Source organism: Pogona vitticeps, chromosome 4, assembly GCF_051106095.1.
Source record: "Pogona vitticeps strain Pit_001003342236 chromosome 4, PviZW2.1, whole genome shotgun sequence".
Classification (NCBI taxonomy): Eukaryota; Metazoa; Chordata; class Lepidosauria; order Squamata; family Agamidae; genus Pogona; species Pogona vitticeps.
Genome location: NC_135786.1, coordinates 121,479,687 through 121,496,041, shown reverse-complemented (window position 1 = coordinate 121,496,041; position 16,355 = coordinate 121,479,687). Strand labels below are relative to the sequence as shown.

The following is a 16,355-nucleotide window of genomic DNA, read 5'->3' as shown; positions in this document are numbered from 1 at the left end:
ATAACCCCAGATCCCTGGCACCTGGGCAATGCTGTCATTGCTAAAACGTGAGCACCAGGTGCCACAAACCGGGGTGGGTTGTGGGCTTGGCTTAGAATATAGATAGCATGGATCCACTCCCCACTCAGAGCTTGAACCCCATCACTGTCTTCAAGTGGCCAAGAAGCTTTTCCCGATCAGATGGCTCGACTAGACTACTTGATGTTTAGAAACTGCCAGGCTGGAGAAGGCTGTTATAAAAGATAAGGACAGTGGACATAGTCGCTCCTTGCAGAAAATGGGAAAGGAGGCAACGACATTTCCAGTCACTGGCAACCAGCCAAGTCTAGGAGTTTCTCAGAAGCCAGTATAAAAACCATCACTGACCAGGTTGCATAGATGTATGTAAATGGCAGTGTAGCACTTGTTTACTGTAAGCACCAAGAGTATTCGGTTGCCTGGCCTCCCGTCTGCCTCTCTGAATGTCTGTTGGGACCATTTGAAATTCATAAGCAAGCAGGATATGTGTCTGCTGATAAACATCATTTCAGTAACGTTTCTTATCAAGAAATGCCAGAGTAATTTAAGAGATTTCTAATTGCTGCAACACAGCTAATTACAAATGGGATGAGATTACCTATCACTGGGAATTTTAAAAAGTATTCATTATTATAAGGAGAAAAGCACAACTAACAACAACAAAAAATTAATAGGCTTAAGGGAATCAACTATCTTGCTTTGACGCAGCACTAGCAGGCTCTATTTTGAGATGCCAGAATGCAAGTTAACATGTGAGTTCCCAGGAGAGGCAGATTGCCTTCAGAGTTGTTTGAAATGGATATTTCTTCGAAATCTGACTGATTTACCACAATAAATGGAATCATACCAGCCATCATCTGAAATACCTCAAATATTAACACTAGTTTCCCATTATACACATGCACTAAACAGCAACCTGTTCAGATACAGAAAGCTCCCATTGCCAAACATTCAAGCAATTACTCAAAGAGCCAACTGGGTAACTGCCAAGGACAATCCCAGGATTTGCTCTTGAAGAGGGAGAGATTTTAGCTCTTCGGATGTTTTAGAATTCAGCTCTCAGAATCCCTTACGACCAGGGCCAGTGATACCCAGTTTAGGATATTAATTGCAATCTTGTTTCTCTTTATATGCAAAACAAGAAAGTATTTTTGTTTCTTCTCACAGCAAAAAGGAAAGATAGGTTTGGTGCGTTTCAGAGAGGATATGCACAGCTGCAGGGTCATTTTTCTGTGCACTCTGTGCATAGATTTTAAAAAACAGAAGAATTCAAGTTATTATTTGCATTCTTGTGAGGCATTAGATGAACTTACTCAGTTACTTCCTGTTCCCCCGTCTATGTACTTGTTGACCTTCTGCTTAACTCCACCACGAACAAATATAAACCTGTAAACTAATGAGCAGAAGATAAAGGACAAACAAGAGCTTGAAAAAATGGGTATAGCTGTTGATTGGTGGTCAATGGTAAAATCAGAATCAAGATACAAAAAAGATAGGATGGTGGGTTTCTTTGAGGGCAAAGAACAAGTGGATAGATTGTGGATATATACAGATGAAAGAATAATAAAAATGTATACATACTTAGTAGAATATCATTTAGAGGATGAGAGGGTGAAAGAGACAATGGTAAAATGGGCAAAATTTTTTGGATACAGTGTGGATCTTGATGATTGGACTAAGATGTGGAAAGAAAGCTATAAGATGCTTAAACCAGCAAATCTTAGAGAAAACATCCTTAAAATGTTCTATTGATGGCATTACACACCTGTAAGATTAGCAAAAATATGAGAGGGTAACAGCAATATATGCTGGAAGTGTAAAAAGAATGCAGGAACTTATCATATGTGGTGGACATGCGAGAAGGTCAAAAATTACTGGAAACAGGTATGGGATGTAGCAAAAGAAATTACTCAGCAGAAATTAGATATAAAACCTGAAATGGCATTATTGAATGTCATATCAGGCATTAATGATAATAAATTGAAGCATTGTCTTATATATATACTCACAGCAGCTACTCTGGGCCCAAAAATGGAAAACCGAAGAGGTTCCAACGATAGAAGAGCTATTAAAGAAGTTATGGGACATAGCAGAACTGGACACTCTATCAGAAGCACTACGGGAACAACCAAGAGACTATGTAAAACAAAGCTGGGAACTAATATATTCTTGGGCCCAGAAGAAGACAGGCGTGTAGGGCAAAGTTTATGATGTATCTGTATCTACTTAGCACATACGGGAAATGAAATTGGGGGAGCAGAGGGGCTAACGAAGCTGGAGTCTCGGACTTCAAAGGGGGGTGGGGTTAATTTTAGGGGTTAGTTCTTTTTCCTTTTTTTCTTTTCTTTTTTTCTTGTCTCTATTTGTCTTGTTTTCATTTCTGTGTGAATAAATGTGTGAATAAAAAAAAAGAATCAAGTACTCATGTTACACAGCTGAACCCTGGGATCCAGGGTAAAGAAGTGATTCAAATTAAACAAAAGTACATTTTTGTTGCCTAATTTCATATGTTGCCATGAATCCTTGGATATACTTTTTTTTAAAAAAAGTCTGCAGGTTATGGAAATTCTTTCTGAAATGAGAATTTCTACAAAAAGGAACTGATGGTGGCAAAGTCTATTTGAGCAGGCTTTTGCTTACAATAAGAATAAAATCAAATAAAAATTGCTGCCTCCTTTTTGACCTCCAGCATCGAAAAAGACCAAATAAAGATGTCATGTCATAAAACTGTATTTGTGTTCCCTAGAAAACCATGATCTACAAGATGCTAGTCTGGGGATTAAGCATCATCATAAGGTTGGTTCATTGCACATATAAATGTCTACATCCCTAATTTAACCACCACTCTCAATCTTATGGTGCCCTTGCTTTGAGACCTACAAAACCTTTATTGATGAGAATGAGGTAAAAATTCACATGCTGTAAACATTTAACAGTCTTTTCATACTGCTTGTATTAAGAAGTAAAACCTGAATAAGAAATAGATACCATGAATCCTTAGTGACCACAGGCAAGGGATGATATTTGGTTTATAAAAAACAGTATAATTCCAATGGTATAGATTTTTTAAAAACTAACACCATGACAAGCTACGCTGTCTTCTGTATTAAAAAGTACAGTACAGACCTCTGTATTCCATTGTGTCTTGTATCCCTAGAAATGTTATAGGGTAAGGGGGGCTTTGTTACTCCAGATGTTTTGTGCTGAGATTCTCAAAAGCAAGCCAGCAAGGCCAAAGGTAATCGAAAATATCTGGAGGAGCAAAGCTTCTCCAGGCTCTGCTATACAGTGAATTGTGTCTACATTTTATGGATGGATGGATGGATGGATGGATGGATGGATGGATGGATGGATGGATGGATGGATGGATGGATTTCTATCCCGAAGAGTACAGACTGGTAGAAAAGAATTACGGGAATGACATTAGGAAGGCAAAAGCTGAGAATGAGCAGAGGTTAACAACAAGAGCAAAGGAGCAAAAGAAAAAGAGAGAGAGAGAGAGAGAGAGAGAGAGAGAGATAGTATTCAGGCACATGTGTAGCAGAGGACACAGGAAAAAAATAACAGCTCAACTACTGGGAAAATGGTAACAGATGACAAAGAAATGGCAGAAGTGCTCAATTTTTACTTTATTTCCCCACAAGACTGTTTATGACCCTACAGGCAAATGTGAAGTACAAATGTAAGAGACAGGACTGCAACTCGAGATAGATAAATAAATAGTTTAAAAATACCTTATTATTTTGAACCTGTTCAGATCCCCAGGGATCAATGAACTATGTGCATCCAAGAGTATTAAAGGAGCTGGCTAAAGAACTCTCAGAACCACTGTCTATTAGTTTCTTGAAATCATGGAGAATGGGCAAAGTGGCAGAAGATTGAAGGAGAGGTATCGTTGTCCCTATCTTCAAAAAGGGCAAAAAAGAGGAACCAAGGGACTACAAACTAATCAACCCCACAGAAAATTCATCTACAGCATATTATAAAGTGTTCCCTCTGCAAGCACCTTGAATACAATGTAGTAATGAACAGAAGCCAACATGGATTTGTCAAGAACAAGTTCTGCCATTTTTTCATCAGGTAACGTCCCTGGTAGATAATGGCAATGCTGTAGATGTGATATATCTTGACTTTAGCAAAGCTTTTGAAATTAAACAGGTATGAAGTTCTACACTTAGGAGAAAGAAACCTAACGCACAGCACCAAGTGGGGTGGGATATGTGGCTCAGTAATACTACATGGGAGATGGATCTTGGAATTATTGTAGATTAAAAGCTGGATATGAGCCAACAGTGCAATGTCCCTGCAAAAAAGGTCAATGCTATTTTAGGCTGCATTTTCTGTTCTTGATCACCCCAGAGTTCAGGACACATAATAATGGACTCTAGTTAACAGGAAGCAAGACTTTGGTTGAATATGAAGAAAAGCTTACAAATTGGTATAGTAGTAGAACAATGGAACAAATTATCTCCAGAGATTATGAGCACTCCAAAATTGAAGGGATTGAATAGAAAATTACAACCATGTATCGGATGTACTTTGATTTGGATTCCTGCATTGACTGGAGGTTGGACTCAATGGACAGACAGCCCCTTTCCAACTCAATTACTTTATGATTTTATGAAGAACACTATATTGCTATCACAGAAGTAATATATGGGGGGAAAAATGAAACTGTGGATTGAATTATATCCTTGTTCTCTAGTTCATCATCATTACTATTGTTAAGGATAGAATTTGTTTTGTAACATGTAGAATCATAGAATCAGAATAGTGAAGGTGGAAGGCCATCAAATCCAACCCCCTGCTCAATGCAGGAATACAGACCAAAGGATATCTGCTAGGTGGTTATCTAACTTTCTCTTGAATGCCTCCACTCACCACCTCTCAAGGTAATTGGTTCCACTGTCTTACTGTATATGTATATAAAATCCTTTAATTTTCACTTTTGCTGCACAAATATTATTTTTAAAATTATAAAGTTTTTGTTCACATAAGACCATAATGTATTTATTTGTTTACGGAAATAGCATATAATTTTAGTTTTGTAAAAAAAGATCCTTTTTTAGATTTGTAGCAGAGGCAGGCTGTGGGGATAGACAGACTCATTGGCTGTTGATTCTGGTGTTTTTCATTTAGGTGTAAATCTGTATTTAATACCTGCCTATCAGAACTAAAATTCATTTGATAGTGACCTAATTGCAGACTGACAGAAATACTACAGCCATGGAATGTAGGGATGTGAATAACTTTGCATGTGACTAACACTGGATATTAGTGGGAGGAAGCTTTCATAAGATATGTGGCAGCCTCTTTTTTGGTGCTAACAAATTAACAAAGGTCTTTTTCCACCACTCCTCTCTTCCTTTTGTTTGCTTTACTTCCAGTTCTTTATTTTTACCCTCCTTCCCTAACCTTCACTGAAAGCACACATATAAAATTCTGCTCCACCCCCCTGCTGTTCAGCTGCAATGGCAGACTGAGCCTCCCACACGGTTGAAGGCTGAAATTTCTTTCTTATCTCTTTTACTCTTCTGATTGTAACTGAAAATCAACTGTAAGTAAAGATTTTTCTATTCAAGGTACTTGTAGAGTTATTCTTTTATATGCATTCTAATTTGTGAGAATGAAAGGGCTGGGTGGAAGCTGGGATTTTAAACTGTTTCTCCTCCACATTTGCCCTGTGCTTCAGTAGTTTTTGTTTTCCTGTTCTATACACTCCTAATTATAAGGGATTTTACCAGTTTCTCACAACAGGGCAAACACTTTTCTGCATGAGAAGGTCGAATTCAGAATGCAGGAAATGACCTGAGCCACTTGGTTTTCATAGGTGGTTGAAAGATTGCCAGCAGGTAAAATGAACTTTATGAAGAATGAAACAAAGGGCTGTATCACCTGCAAAACTGACTCATATGATTTTTTTTTTTTAATACTGGGTGCTCATCTCTGTCTTTAGCGACAAATATACTGTAGGTATCTATTTTGTATATGTAGGTGTGTAGATGTAAAAATTGCTAGCTTTTATTTTCCCTTTCTTTTTTTCCTCCAAGATAGAGGCCTCAGAATAATCTGATCAAATTCCGTAAGAACAAGTCACTTTTCCAACATGTTCTCCCCTGATTTTTGGCATTGTTCTAAAAGAAGGGTGGGGACCTTTGGCTCTTTTGATGTTGTTGAATTGCAGCTTTCACGATCCATTGTAATTGGCTGTACTGGTTAAGGTTGATGGAAGTTGTAGTCCAGCATCTGCAGTCCAACACATTACTTACCACCCTTTAAAAACAAAGAATCTGAGATTTCTTATTGCTGTTTAAACAATAGGTATATGAACAACAATTATATGTGGGGCAACACATATAATTTAAATTATGATCAACTGGGGGAGAACCCATGGCTAAATAATGATATCTATGTCACACACTTTGCAAAGAGAACCAGACACATATGTACATGCTGAGATGCATCATTCTCATATTTATTCTTTATTTTGTTGCAGACTATGTGCAATGTTATTGCTAGTAAAATGTGGTCTCTTTTCTTTTGATGAAAAACCAGCTATTGGGCCCAGTCATAGGCTGGGGCTCCACACTGGTTTGCTTTTGAAAGTTACCACTGCTTTGGGGTCCAGGAAGGAGCCATTTTCAGCGAGCCGGGTCAGGGCCCTGCAGTCACATTTTCTCAGCCATTGTTTAAATAAATGACTTGCGCCAGATGTCACTCTCCCATCTGCACTATTGAAATCTGAATTTCGATAAAACATTGTGTTTTAAATATTAATTTAGCATTTATAAAAATAATTATCACTTTAGGTTCCAAATTCATCAGGTTTACAATTCTGCAGGAAACTCTACACTGCTGTGCACAATTTTTTTATATAGAAAGTATGGCAGAGAACAAATTACCCTGCTAATTGGAGTCTGAAGTCTTGCTTGTGTTAATTATAATGCAGGCAGATCCAGGTGACTCTGAGGATAATGATAAAATATCAGTTCTTAGCACTTGTCTCTCTCTTTCTGTTTTTCAGCACTGAACTAATTAATGTTCTTTATGCTTTGTGGAGTTGCAAAAGATCACCCATTAAAAATGACCTGTTGGAACAAAGCCATGTTTTTCCAGTTCTCAAAAAAATCTCAAAAGAGGTATTTTAAAATTTATCTTTGGAGCATATTCTGGTTCAGTCCTCAGTTCAATTCAGTTGTCTCAAAAAAAATATGAATTTGCTGAAAGTAAGTGTGTGTGTGTGTGTGTTTCTTCTTTAAGTATTTCCATTTTCAGGAAGGAAGGAAGGAAGGAAGGAAGGAAGGAAGGAAGGAAGGAAGGAAGGAAGGAAGGAAGGAAGGAAGGAAGGAAGGAAGGAAGGAAGGAAGGAAGGAAGGACAGACAAACAAACAAACAAACAAACAAACAAACAATGGAATAGACATGGGGGAAACATGGTGTAGAGCAGTGATCCTCAATCTTGGGCCTCCAGATGTTCTTGGACTTCAACTCCCAGAAATAATGGCCAGAAGAGGTGGTGGGGTAGGCTTCTGGGAGTTGTAGTCCAAGAACATCTGGAGGCCCAAGGTTGGGGACCACTGGTGCAGAGGAGTTACAGCTGAGCAAGATGATGTCTGGCCCCATCACCCATGTTCTGTTTGAGGATGAATACTAAAAAGCTCATAAGGAAACATCTCAGTTTAAAACCTACTGTTCTACTTTGGCTCTTATGTTGAGGAAATCTTGTGAATTCTTCAACATACCTGAGTCATTGAATGAGCCAGTTAATCTTGGGTGAGCTGACCACATGCCCCTGAAACACAGCCTCCTCCTGCTATGCACTGGAGGGAAAGACTGATAGTGTTGACAAGCTGTCTTTCGGGAAATTTTACCACCCACTGCTAATCCTTTGAATGAGGCACTTTGATGACAAAGGGTTTCTGTTGACCAGGGAAGTGGTAGAGAGGGAGTAGGCAAGCCTTCTTCTCTGCAGCTTAATTTGTAGAAATCCATAAGGGGCAGGTTTCAGTGGTTTTGTCCAAATGCTTCCCAGAGACATCGAATGGAAATGTTTCCCGGGGGCAGCAGCCATTCTAGTCTGCTGCAATGAAGTCAACATCAAATCTTGTGGCATCTTGGAGATTTAAAAGTTTTATTTAATCCTGTGCCAGGACACGGTGGAGAAGTGTTTTGTTTAATTTTGTTTAACTTAAATTGCTTTATGTAGGGAATTGTAAACTTGTAGTTTTTGTACTTTTTTCAGTTAAATTAGAAAAAAAAAAGATTTATTCAGCATAAACCTTTGGAGACCACATCAGTTTAACTTCCACCTGATGGAATCTTCAAGATATATCTTCAAGAAGTATCCAGATATTGCTGAATACTTCTGCCAAGTAAAAAATGCTACAGACTTTGCTGTTTTAATGTGGAGACAGTATAGAGAATTATGTTGCCCCATCACTTGATGCAGTATTTCCAGTGAAAGGTCTGGGCATGTTTAGCCTTGAGAAAAGAAAACTTAGGGGAGATGGAAGAGCACTTTTCAAATACTTTAAAGGTTATCATACAGAGGAGGGGCAGGATCTCTCTTGATCATCCCAGAGTGCAGGACACATGATAATGGGCTGAAGTTACTGGGAGCCAGATTTTGGTTGAATGTCAATAAAAACATCCTAACCATTAGAGCAGTACGACAATGGAACCAATTACACTGGAGGTAAATTCAAGAAAAAAACTAGACAGCCATTTGTCAGATTAACTTGGATTTCTGCATCAATCAGGGCGGGAATGGACTCAAAAGCCTTATAAGCCCGTTCTAACTCTATTGCATGTTTTTAATTTGCTGTCGTAGTTTTACCTTTTCAGGGAGATTTTCCAATGCACAGCTTTCCCGCTGTAGCCTTATATTTTTTATATAATCTCTGAAATGTCTGTAATTTGGGTGGAAAATAATGCATCCTAAAATTGCTACTCAAAAAATCAGAATGAATTCCACCCAGCACCACATGCATGGCAAGCGGGCACTACCTTTATGGTTAATGTGTTTGTGTTTGCATCACAGACACTATATCAAACCTGGATGCATGGGAATGGAGTGAGGGGCAGAAGAGACTTAAGCTTTTTAATAGGATCCAAAGCTATGATGGTCCCTATTGGGCCTTTGGATGCAGAATAAATTTGTATTGTATATGATGGTCCTTGTGGGGAATACTGTAGCTTGCCTCACTTCCTTCTGGTTTCTCAGCAGTGCGTTTAGCAGGGTGATGTGTGCCTCCCAAATGCTGCTACCTTGCAACTCACACCAGTCCTAGCCAGCAAAACAAATGATGGGGTCTGATGGTAGGTGCAGTCCAGCAACATTTGGAGGGTCATAAGTTCCTTTGCTCCTGATTTAATTGCTCCCTGGGATATCCTAAGGAAAGGGTTAAAACTCTGAACATTAACATCAAACTCTAATATCAGAGATACCTGGAGACATAATTCTTACATGTATCTTGTTCACATGCCCTTCAACTGCCTGCCTCTCAGATAAAGTGTAGACTTTCCAGTGCTACCCCTTGGATGAGTTGTTCTCTTGGTATTGCCTGCTGGAGAGGCTTGGGACGGCCCCTTAAAATGTTTTGTCCACATGAGCTGGCTGCTACATTGCCATTCTTCAGATTTTATCCTCCTAGGTATCTGAAAATTAAATCTGGAGGATTGATGCATCTTGTCTCAAGATGCACAAGATGCAAATGCCTGAACATGAATAATAAGGTATCATGTCGCACAGCCTCCCATTCAGACCATGTGAGTTGAAATTGATTTTGTGTTTTCCATGTAGCAAATACAGGACACAGCTTACTTTTCTCCTTAATCAAATAAATAAAGGAAAAGATTCCATGTGTTTCTGCAAAGGAAGAGCGCTGAGCACATGAGGATCCGAAAAGAGCTTCCTGAAGTGTATCCTGAGGTGCAGTGCTGTGTGCACTACACGCCTGTAGGAAAACAGTAGGATTCAACCACAACTACCCTAGTTAGTTATGTAAATCTTTCTCCAGCCCAAGTAGAGGGATCAAATGAAAGTTACAAACTCTCATATTGCTTGGAAAGGGATTACCCAGATTATATGGGACTCTGCTTCAAAGTTCTCTAGATGGCTGGGGAGTTTGTCACAAATTAGTCATTGTCACACCTTCCCTTCTGCTTTAAAAATTAATGAACTTAAAAAACCAAATTTTCACTTGACTTCAGGGCAATTGGATAAACAATAGAGAAATGCCTTTCTGGTGTCTGTGTTTTTTATTATTATTATTATTATTATTATTATTATTATTATTATTATTATTATTATTATTATTATTATTATTATTATTATTATTATTATTATTATTATTATTATCGCTTTATGAAAAATTTCATCTCTTGGGAAATGAATATTTTTGCTTCCTTTTTGCTTTAGAGCTGTATTTTTATATTAGATTTTAATAGATGTTGTGATAGATGTTACCATGTTGCTTTTCAGTAATTAAATGTGTGTTTATTGGGTGTCATTTTACTCTGTGAACTCCCCTGAGAGAGTTTCACTGTTAAAAGCTGACCTAAAATGTTTTAGTATAAGAACAGATAAACAAACATTCAGCTCCGCACTCCTTTCGGTGCCACTTGCCACCCTTTTCACTCTGTAAGCCTTTTGCTTTGACACCAGTTGGCTACTTTGTTCATTTTGCTGGCTGGAAAAATGTGTACTTCGGTTTTACCTGCTTCTCTCTTTTGCTCATAACAGGCAAAATGACTAACTTGGTTTGAGCCAAGTTATATGAAATTAGCAACCAATAAGAGCATGAAGCTTTTTGGCAGAGAACTCAATACCTTTTTAACTGAAAGAAGCATAGCAAACCAGTGCACCCAGCAGGATGGAAGAAGCCAGGCCTAGAGCCTTTGCTCTGGCTACTCAACTGTCAAGAGTACAAAAGGCCCTGTCTAGAATTGGGAGAGATTTAGCAAGTTTCGTTCTTTGAACGGGCAGGCAATGTATACCAAGGCCTTTCTGGAAATGGCCCTTCTAAAGGAGCAAGGGGTCAAGCCATCTTTATTTTGAGGAGGAGCTGTCTGTTGATGCTTTGTATCCTTCTGCTGCAGCAAAGCAGCATGTTGTGATTCTTGCTTTTAGAAGGGATGTATCTTTGGATCCAGGCTGTGAAATAAATGTCAGGGTAGATGGCGCTGGGAAAAAAATAAAACAAAAAGAAAACACGAATGCCTGCAAAATAAATTTCTATTTGGCTGCAGAATACAAATGAAGTACTTTCCTTGAACAAACCCCCAAAGTGCTAAAATGATGGGGAAAGTGTAAACTGCTAGAGTGGGAAGGGCAGAGAGGTGAATGAAAAGGGGATTTAATGGTGTGCTTGTACTACCTACTATAGTCTAGTAGGGTGAGTGACTTAGATCAAAGAAATCCATGTTGAAACTTCTATTAAGCTACAAACCTTTTACAGGTGACCTTGGGCTGGTCACTCTTCGTCAGCTGAACTTACGTCAAAGGCTATTGTGAGAGTTGGTGTGAAGGAAGAGCCGTGTGCATTTTGAACTCTTGAAGGTACAAAGGGTTGGCAGTTTGAACCCAAGCGGTATGAACACAAACAGCTGTTACCATTTTAAACTTTTTTTTAAGAATGAGGGTAGAGAAACTGAATGGTGAGACGTTCAGAAACAATGAAAGTTTGTATACTTTGTAATGATGGCTGTCACCTCCAGCAGCTTTAAAAGGGGATTGGGAAAATTACTGGACGATATGGTTTGTCCGTGGCTACTAGTTATGGTGGCGGCACCTTCCCATCAATACCACAAGGCTCTCTATATCTGCCTCTGGCAAGCAGAAGCAGGCGTTTGGCTTCTGAGGTTCATGTTGCACTCATGTACAGCCTGTGGACTTCTCAGAGGAAGCTGATGGGCTGCTGGATCAACAGAGTTTCAGACTCAAGGAACCTTTGGGCTGGTCTTGGATGAAATATTTGTCATGTTAACATTTTGTGCTTGTGTTTCATAGAATCATTGAATCATAGAGTTGAAAGGGGCCTATAAGGCCAATGGGTCCAATCCCCTGCTCAATGCAGGAATCCAAGTCAAAGGTGTCAAAGGTGCCAGGTGTTTCCCTAAGTTTCTTTTGAATGCCACCAGTGTTGGAACAATCAGCAATTGACTCTATCATTGTATTGCTCTAACAGTTAGGATGTTTTTCCTGATATTCCACTGAAATCTGGCTTCCTGTAACTTGAGCCCATTGTTGATTGTCCTGCACTCTGAGATAGCTGAGAACAGATCCTGTCCCTCCTCTCTATGACAAGTACAGTATTTGAGAGATGCTATTATATTTCCCCTCAGTCTTTTTTTCTGATGGCTAAATATGTCCAGTTCTTTCATCTTTCCTCACAGGGCTTGGTTTCCAGACCCCTGATCATCCTTGTTGCCCTCCTCTAAACTTATTCCAGTTTGTCAGCATCTTTCTTGGAAGTGTGGTTTGCAGAACTAGACGCAATACTCAAGGTGAGACTTAATCAGTGCTGAATAAAGGGGAACTATCATCTCACGGGATTTGGAAAGCATACTTCGGTTAATGCAGCCTAATAGCACTTGCCTTTTTTGTAGCCACATCACACTGTTGGCTTACGCTCAGTTTGTGATCTATGACAACTCCAAGGTCCTTCTCACTCATAGTATTGCTGAGCCAGGTATCCCCCACCTTGTAACTGCCCCCATCTTGTAACTGTGTGTTTAGTTTCTTTTCCCGAGATGCAGGACTTTGCAGTGATCTCTGTTGATTTTCATTCTGTTCTTTTCAGCCCAGTGCTCCAGCCTATTCAGATCATTTTGAATTTTTGTTTTTGTCTTCCAGGATGTTAGCTATTCCACCCAATTTTGTGTCATCACAAATTTGATTAGCATTCCCTGTATCCCCTGATCCAGGTCATTAATAAAAATGTTGAAGTGTTTTGTCTGTTTCTAGCAAAAGTGGGCAGGAGGAACAGTGGGACGACTTTTTGAATTTTGATTGTGTTTCTAAAGGTCTGACAGTGGTCATTAGGAACTAGGTCCATCAGATTTTTGGGGTGTTTTTGGTGTGTGGAAGGTTTTGTACTTCTTTAACCACATGGCTCATTAATCAGGGCATTCATGTGAGGAAAGACAGGCTTTCTCTGTTTTTACCTCACTTTGGGAGGCTGTTCCTTGGAGACAGTCAAGAGGGAAGTTGCCATGATGGTGAGGGTGACAGGAGGATTTATTTCTGCTCTAGATGAAAGGGTAGGCTTTCAACACACCCTGTGGATAGCTTGTTCATTCCTCTTTTGTTCCTAGCCTGATGGGGCTGAAGAGTCTTATTATTAAGTCACTCCTTACCAACTCCTGGATGAATTGGTTGCTGGGGTCATAGTGCTGATATCATTGGCTATCCTGGATATTGTCACTTGACCTATCTTGGTATGTTTTATGCTCCTTTGAACCTTTCCTGTGTTTTAAATAACTACACTGTAACTGTTGAGCTATTAAAGTTTATTCTTCTTTTAAAAATTGTTCTGCAAACTACTTTAATTACAAGTCTATTGGTGGGCAAAGGTGGTGTGCAAATTAACTGGCTATGCCAATGGAGGCTGTTGCTTATATTATCAGGAATTAAGGGTTTTTGCCAGCACTCCTGGTTAGATTGGTGGTTGGATATTTTTCTTCTTCTAATACTGGAATGGGACACTGTCCCTCCCCTGCACCTGACCAAGGCTGAGTTACCATGAGTCCCAGAAATTAACAATTAAGGCTTTTCTTATCTATATAGATACTCATCCTAAATTCTGTTTCTTGCCTGTGTTCTGGCAGACTGTTTGGAGCCAGCTTATAGATAGATATTTAGATGTACTCTTCCATCAAATCTCTTTTAGACTGAGTGAGACAGAGACAGTCTGGGAAAATATTATTTTTCCCCTCTCCAGGCAGTAGCATCATTCTTAGAGTCAGGAATGAGCATCTAGACTATGGACCCACTGTCTTATTTCCTGACACATGTAATTTCCTAGGGTTATTACAGAGAACCTCAAGCCTTCAGTTTTCATTCCAAAGAACCAATCCATATGTGCTGGATGAAGCCTTTGGGTCAAGACACAGGCGGCTTTCAGAGCATTGCCAGAGGATGAGGTAGTCCCAGCATCATCAGAAGCAGATAGGTGACTCTTGCAACCTTTGTTTCTTTGTTCTTCATTTCTGTCTCCTTACAACAATCCAAGAAGACAAAGGGTAATAACAGGCCAAGCTTGAGAGCCAGATGGCAACTGGGAAAAGAGATGAGAAAAGCTGGCTTAGGCCACCTAGCATATCCCTTGATGAAGCAAGCTTTTGGTCTATGAAGGGTAGCAGCCCTGAAAGATAACAGCAAAGAGGGAAGAGGCCCTCTTCATTGAACTTATGTGAGCCTGGTTTTATTGTACCACATTTATAAAGTGAGAGTGAAAGAAAATTTTCTTCACTCAAAGATGCAGGCTTGATTCGAGGATCGCATGAAAATATCCAGAGCAGTTACCAGGATCCTGCCTCTTTGTTATACGCCAGCAATGTCAGGGGAGAGGATGATAAGAAAGGAGAACATAAGCAGCAGGGTGTGGGTCCGGGGGGGGGGGAGAATTGCTTCCCTCTCCTGTAACCAAAACCAGATCAAGGTCTGGTAGAGGAACTATAGTATTGATGGCCGTGCTTGATGCAGAGCATGACTTTGACTGGGAGCCACAAGAGAGGTTCACTTTCTTTGTAGCTTGCCTAGCCACCCAGACAGAAAGCTTACGCTAGCCAGAGAAGTTTGCATCTCACCGATTGTCTCAATCTCTTCTCTCTGCCCCAAACCTCCATTTAGGATCACCTTGGTTTGATAATTTAGAGAGAAATTGAAGGATTTGATAGTCCAGCTGGTTTCCCAGGTCAAATAATAGCTATAGGCTGTCCATCCAAATGTGTTGGATACATTCGCCGTAAGGCAGTTCAGTCAAAGAGCAATGGTACACTCTTCTGGGTGAGCATTAAAAAAGAAGTCAAGTTCCTGATAAAGCACACCCAAAGTGGAGGTGCCACAGTAATTTCTAAACTGGATATTGTTAATGTTTCTGTTCTGAGGAATTGCCCTCAATGAACTTTCTGTTTACTTCTATTTACGTTCACTCTTGAAAACATTACCACCATCTTAGCCATGCAAATTCTTGCAAAGACTGGGGGGTGGTGGTGGTAAAAACAGGGCTATGTGTGCATCCCAACTTAAAGGACAGCATCTGTATTTAAAATGTACATTCCCCAGTGCATCCAGTTTCTACCTGCAATACCAAAATTGATGCTCTCTGAGAGCTTCTGCAGTATTTTCATGGACTATAGCTATTGTCTATAAAATGGGGACCCATAAAGTCATATCTGGTCTTCACTTGATGTATAAGACACTGGCTTATGATGTGTCTGCAGCCTTAGTGATGTCTGTCATGACTGACAGTATTCTCCAGGCTTCAATAATGCCCATTATAAACAGAGGGAATCACAGCTTAACGGCAGAATCCATGCTTTACATGGAGAAAGTCTCCAGGATGAAACTTTGCTTCAAACAGATTGTCGTTTGGAGCATTTTGGAATATATAACTTGAACAATAGTGTGAAGCAGTCTATGCAGCTTTGTATGTACATTCAAAAGTGGTCTCTTGGACTTGTTCAGTAATACATCTGTTCAATAATGCATCACAACAACCCAGTGCATTTTATGAATATTTATGTTGGTTGTGTTTTTTTAATACTTCAAGTCCTTGTAACACTGAGAGGTGCCCTTTGGAGTAATGTAATGTGGTGCCATGTATCTAACAGAAGATGAGGATAGCTGCATTGCTGCCCTTTCTAAAAGTTGGTCTGCTGTCCAGATAGATTTCCCCGCCTTTTTGGAAATGCTACAAACTGAAACTTGCATATGCCTTCTGCCATTGTCCTATGTAGTAGAATGGGGCTAACTAGGCTCAGATTCACTGAGTGCACACATTCATCATGGATGTCATTCAGAGTTGAAGGTAACTAGTGACAGGCAGCAAAATATGGAACTAGTTACTTTTTTTGTTCTTGAGGCTGGAAACTGAGTTTTATTTAAAAATTAACCTAGCATATAAGAATTAAGTTACTTTTGGTGTACTAAATAACTTTTTCTAATAATAATAACCATGTGCTATTGTCAATCCTGAGTTATGGTAAAAAAAAAAATTAGTATTGTCTAGGTAGGGAGTAATTAGCAGTGGTTTACCATTCCTTTCTTCTTGAGGGGTGGGGTGCCCTGGGACTGGGCAGCTGGCCCAAGGCAACACAGGCTGACTCTTTTC

At 39.6% G+C, this 16,355-nt stretch overlaps 1 protein-coding gene across 10 annotated transcripts in view; it reads right to left on the bottom strand.

Annotated features, from left to right (window-relative positions):
- TNR (tenascin R) overlaps window positions 1–16,355 on the bottom strand; it is a 618,967-nt gene that overhangs the window by 339,567 nt on the left and 263,045 nt on the right. The window contains exon 1 of one of the 10 annotated variants that reach the window (XM_078392395.1): window positions 1,332–11,774. The exons of the other annotated variants lie outside the window; for them this stretch is intronic. The gene's annotated coding sequence lies outside the window, so the exon portion shown is untranslated. Of the gene's footprint in view, window positions 1–1,331; window positions 11,775–16,355 lie in introns of those variants that run through there. 10 annotated transcript variants of the gene reach the window in all.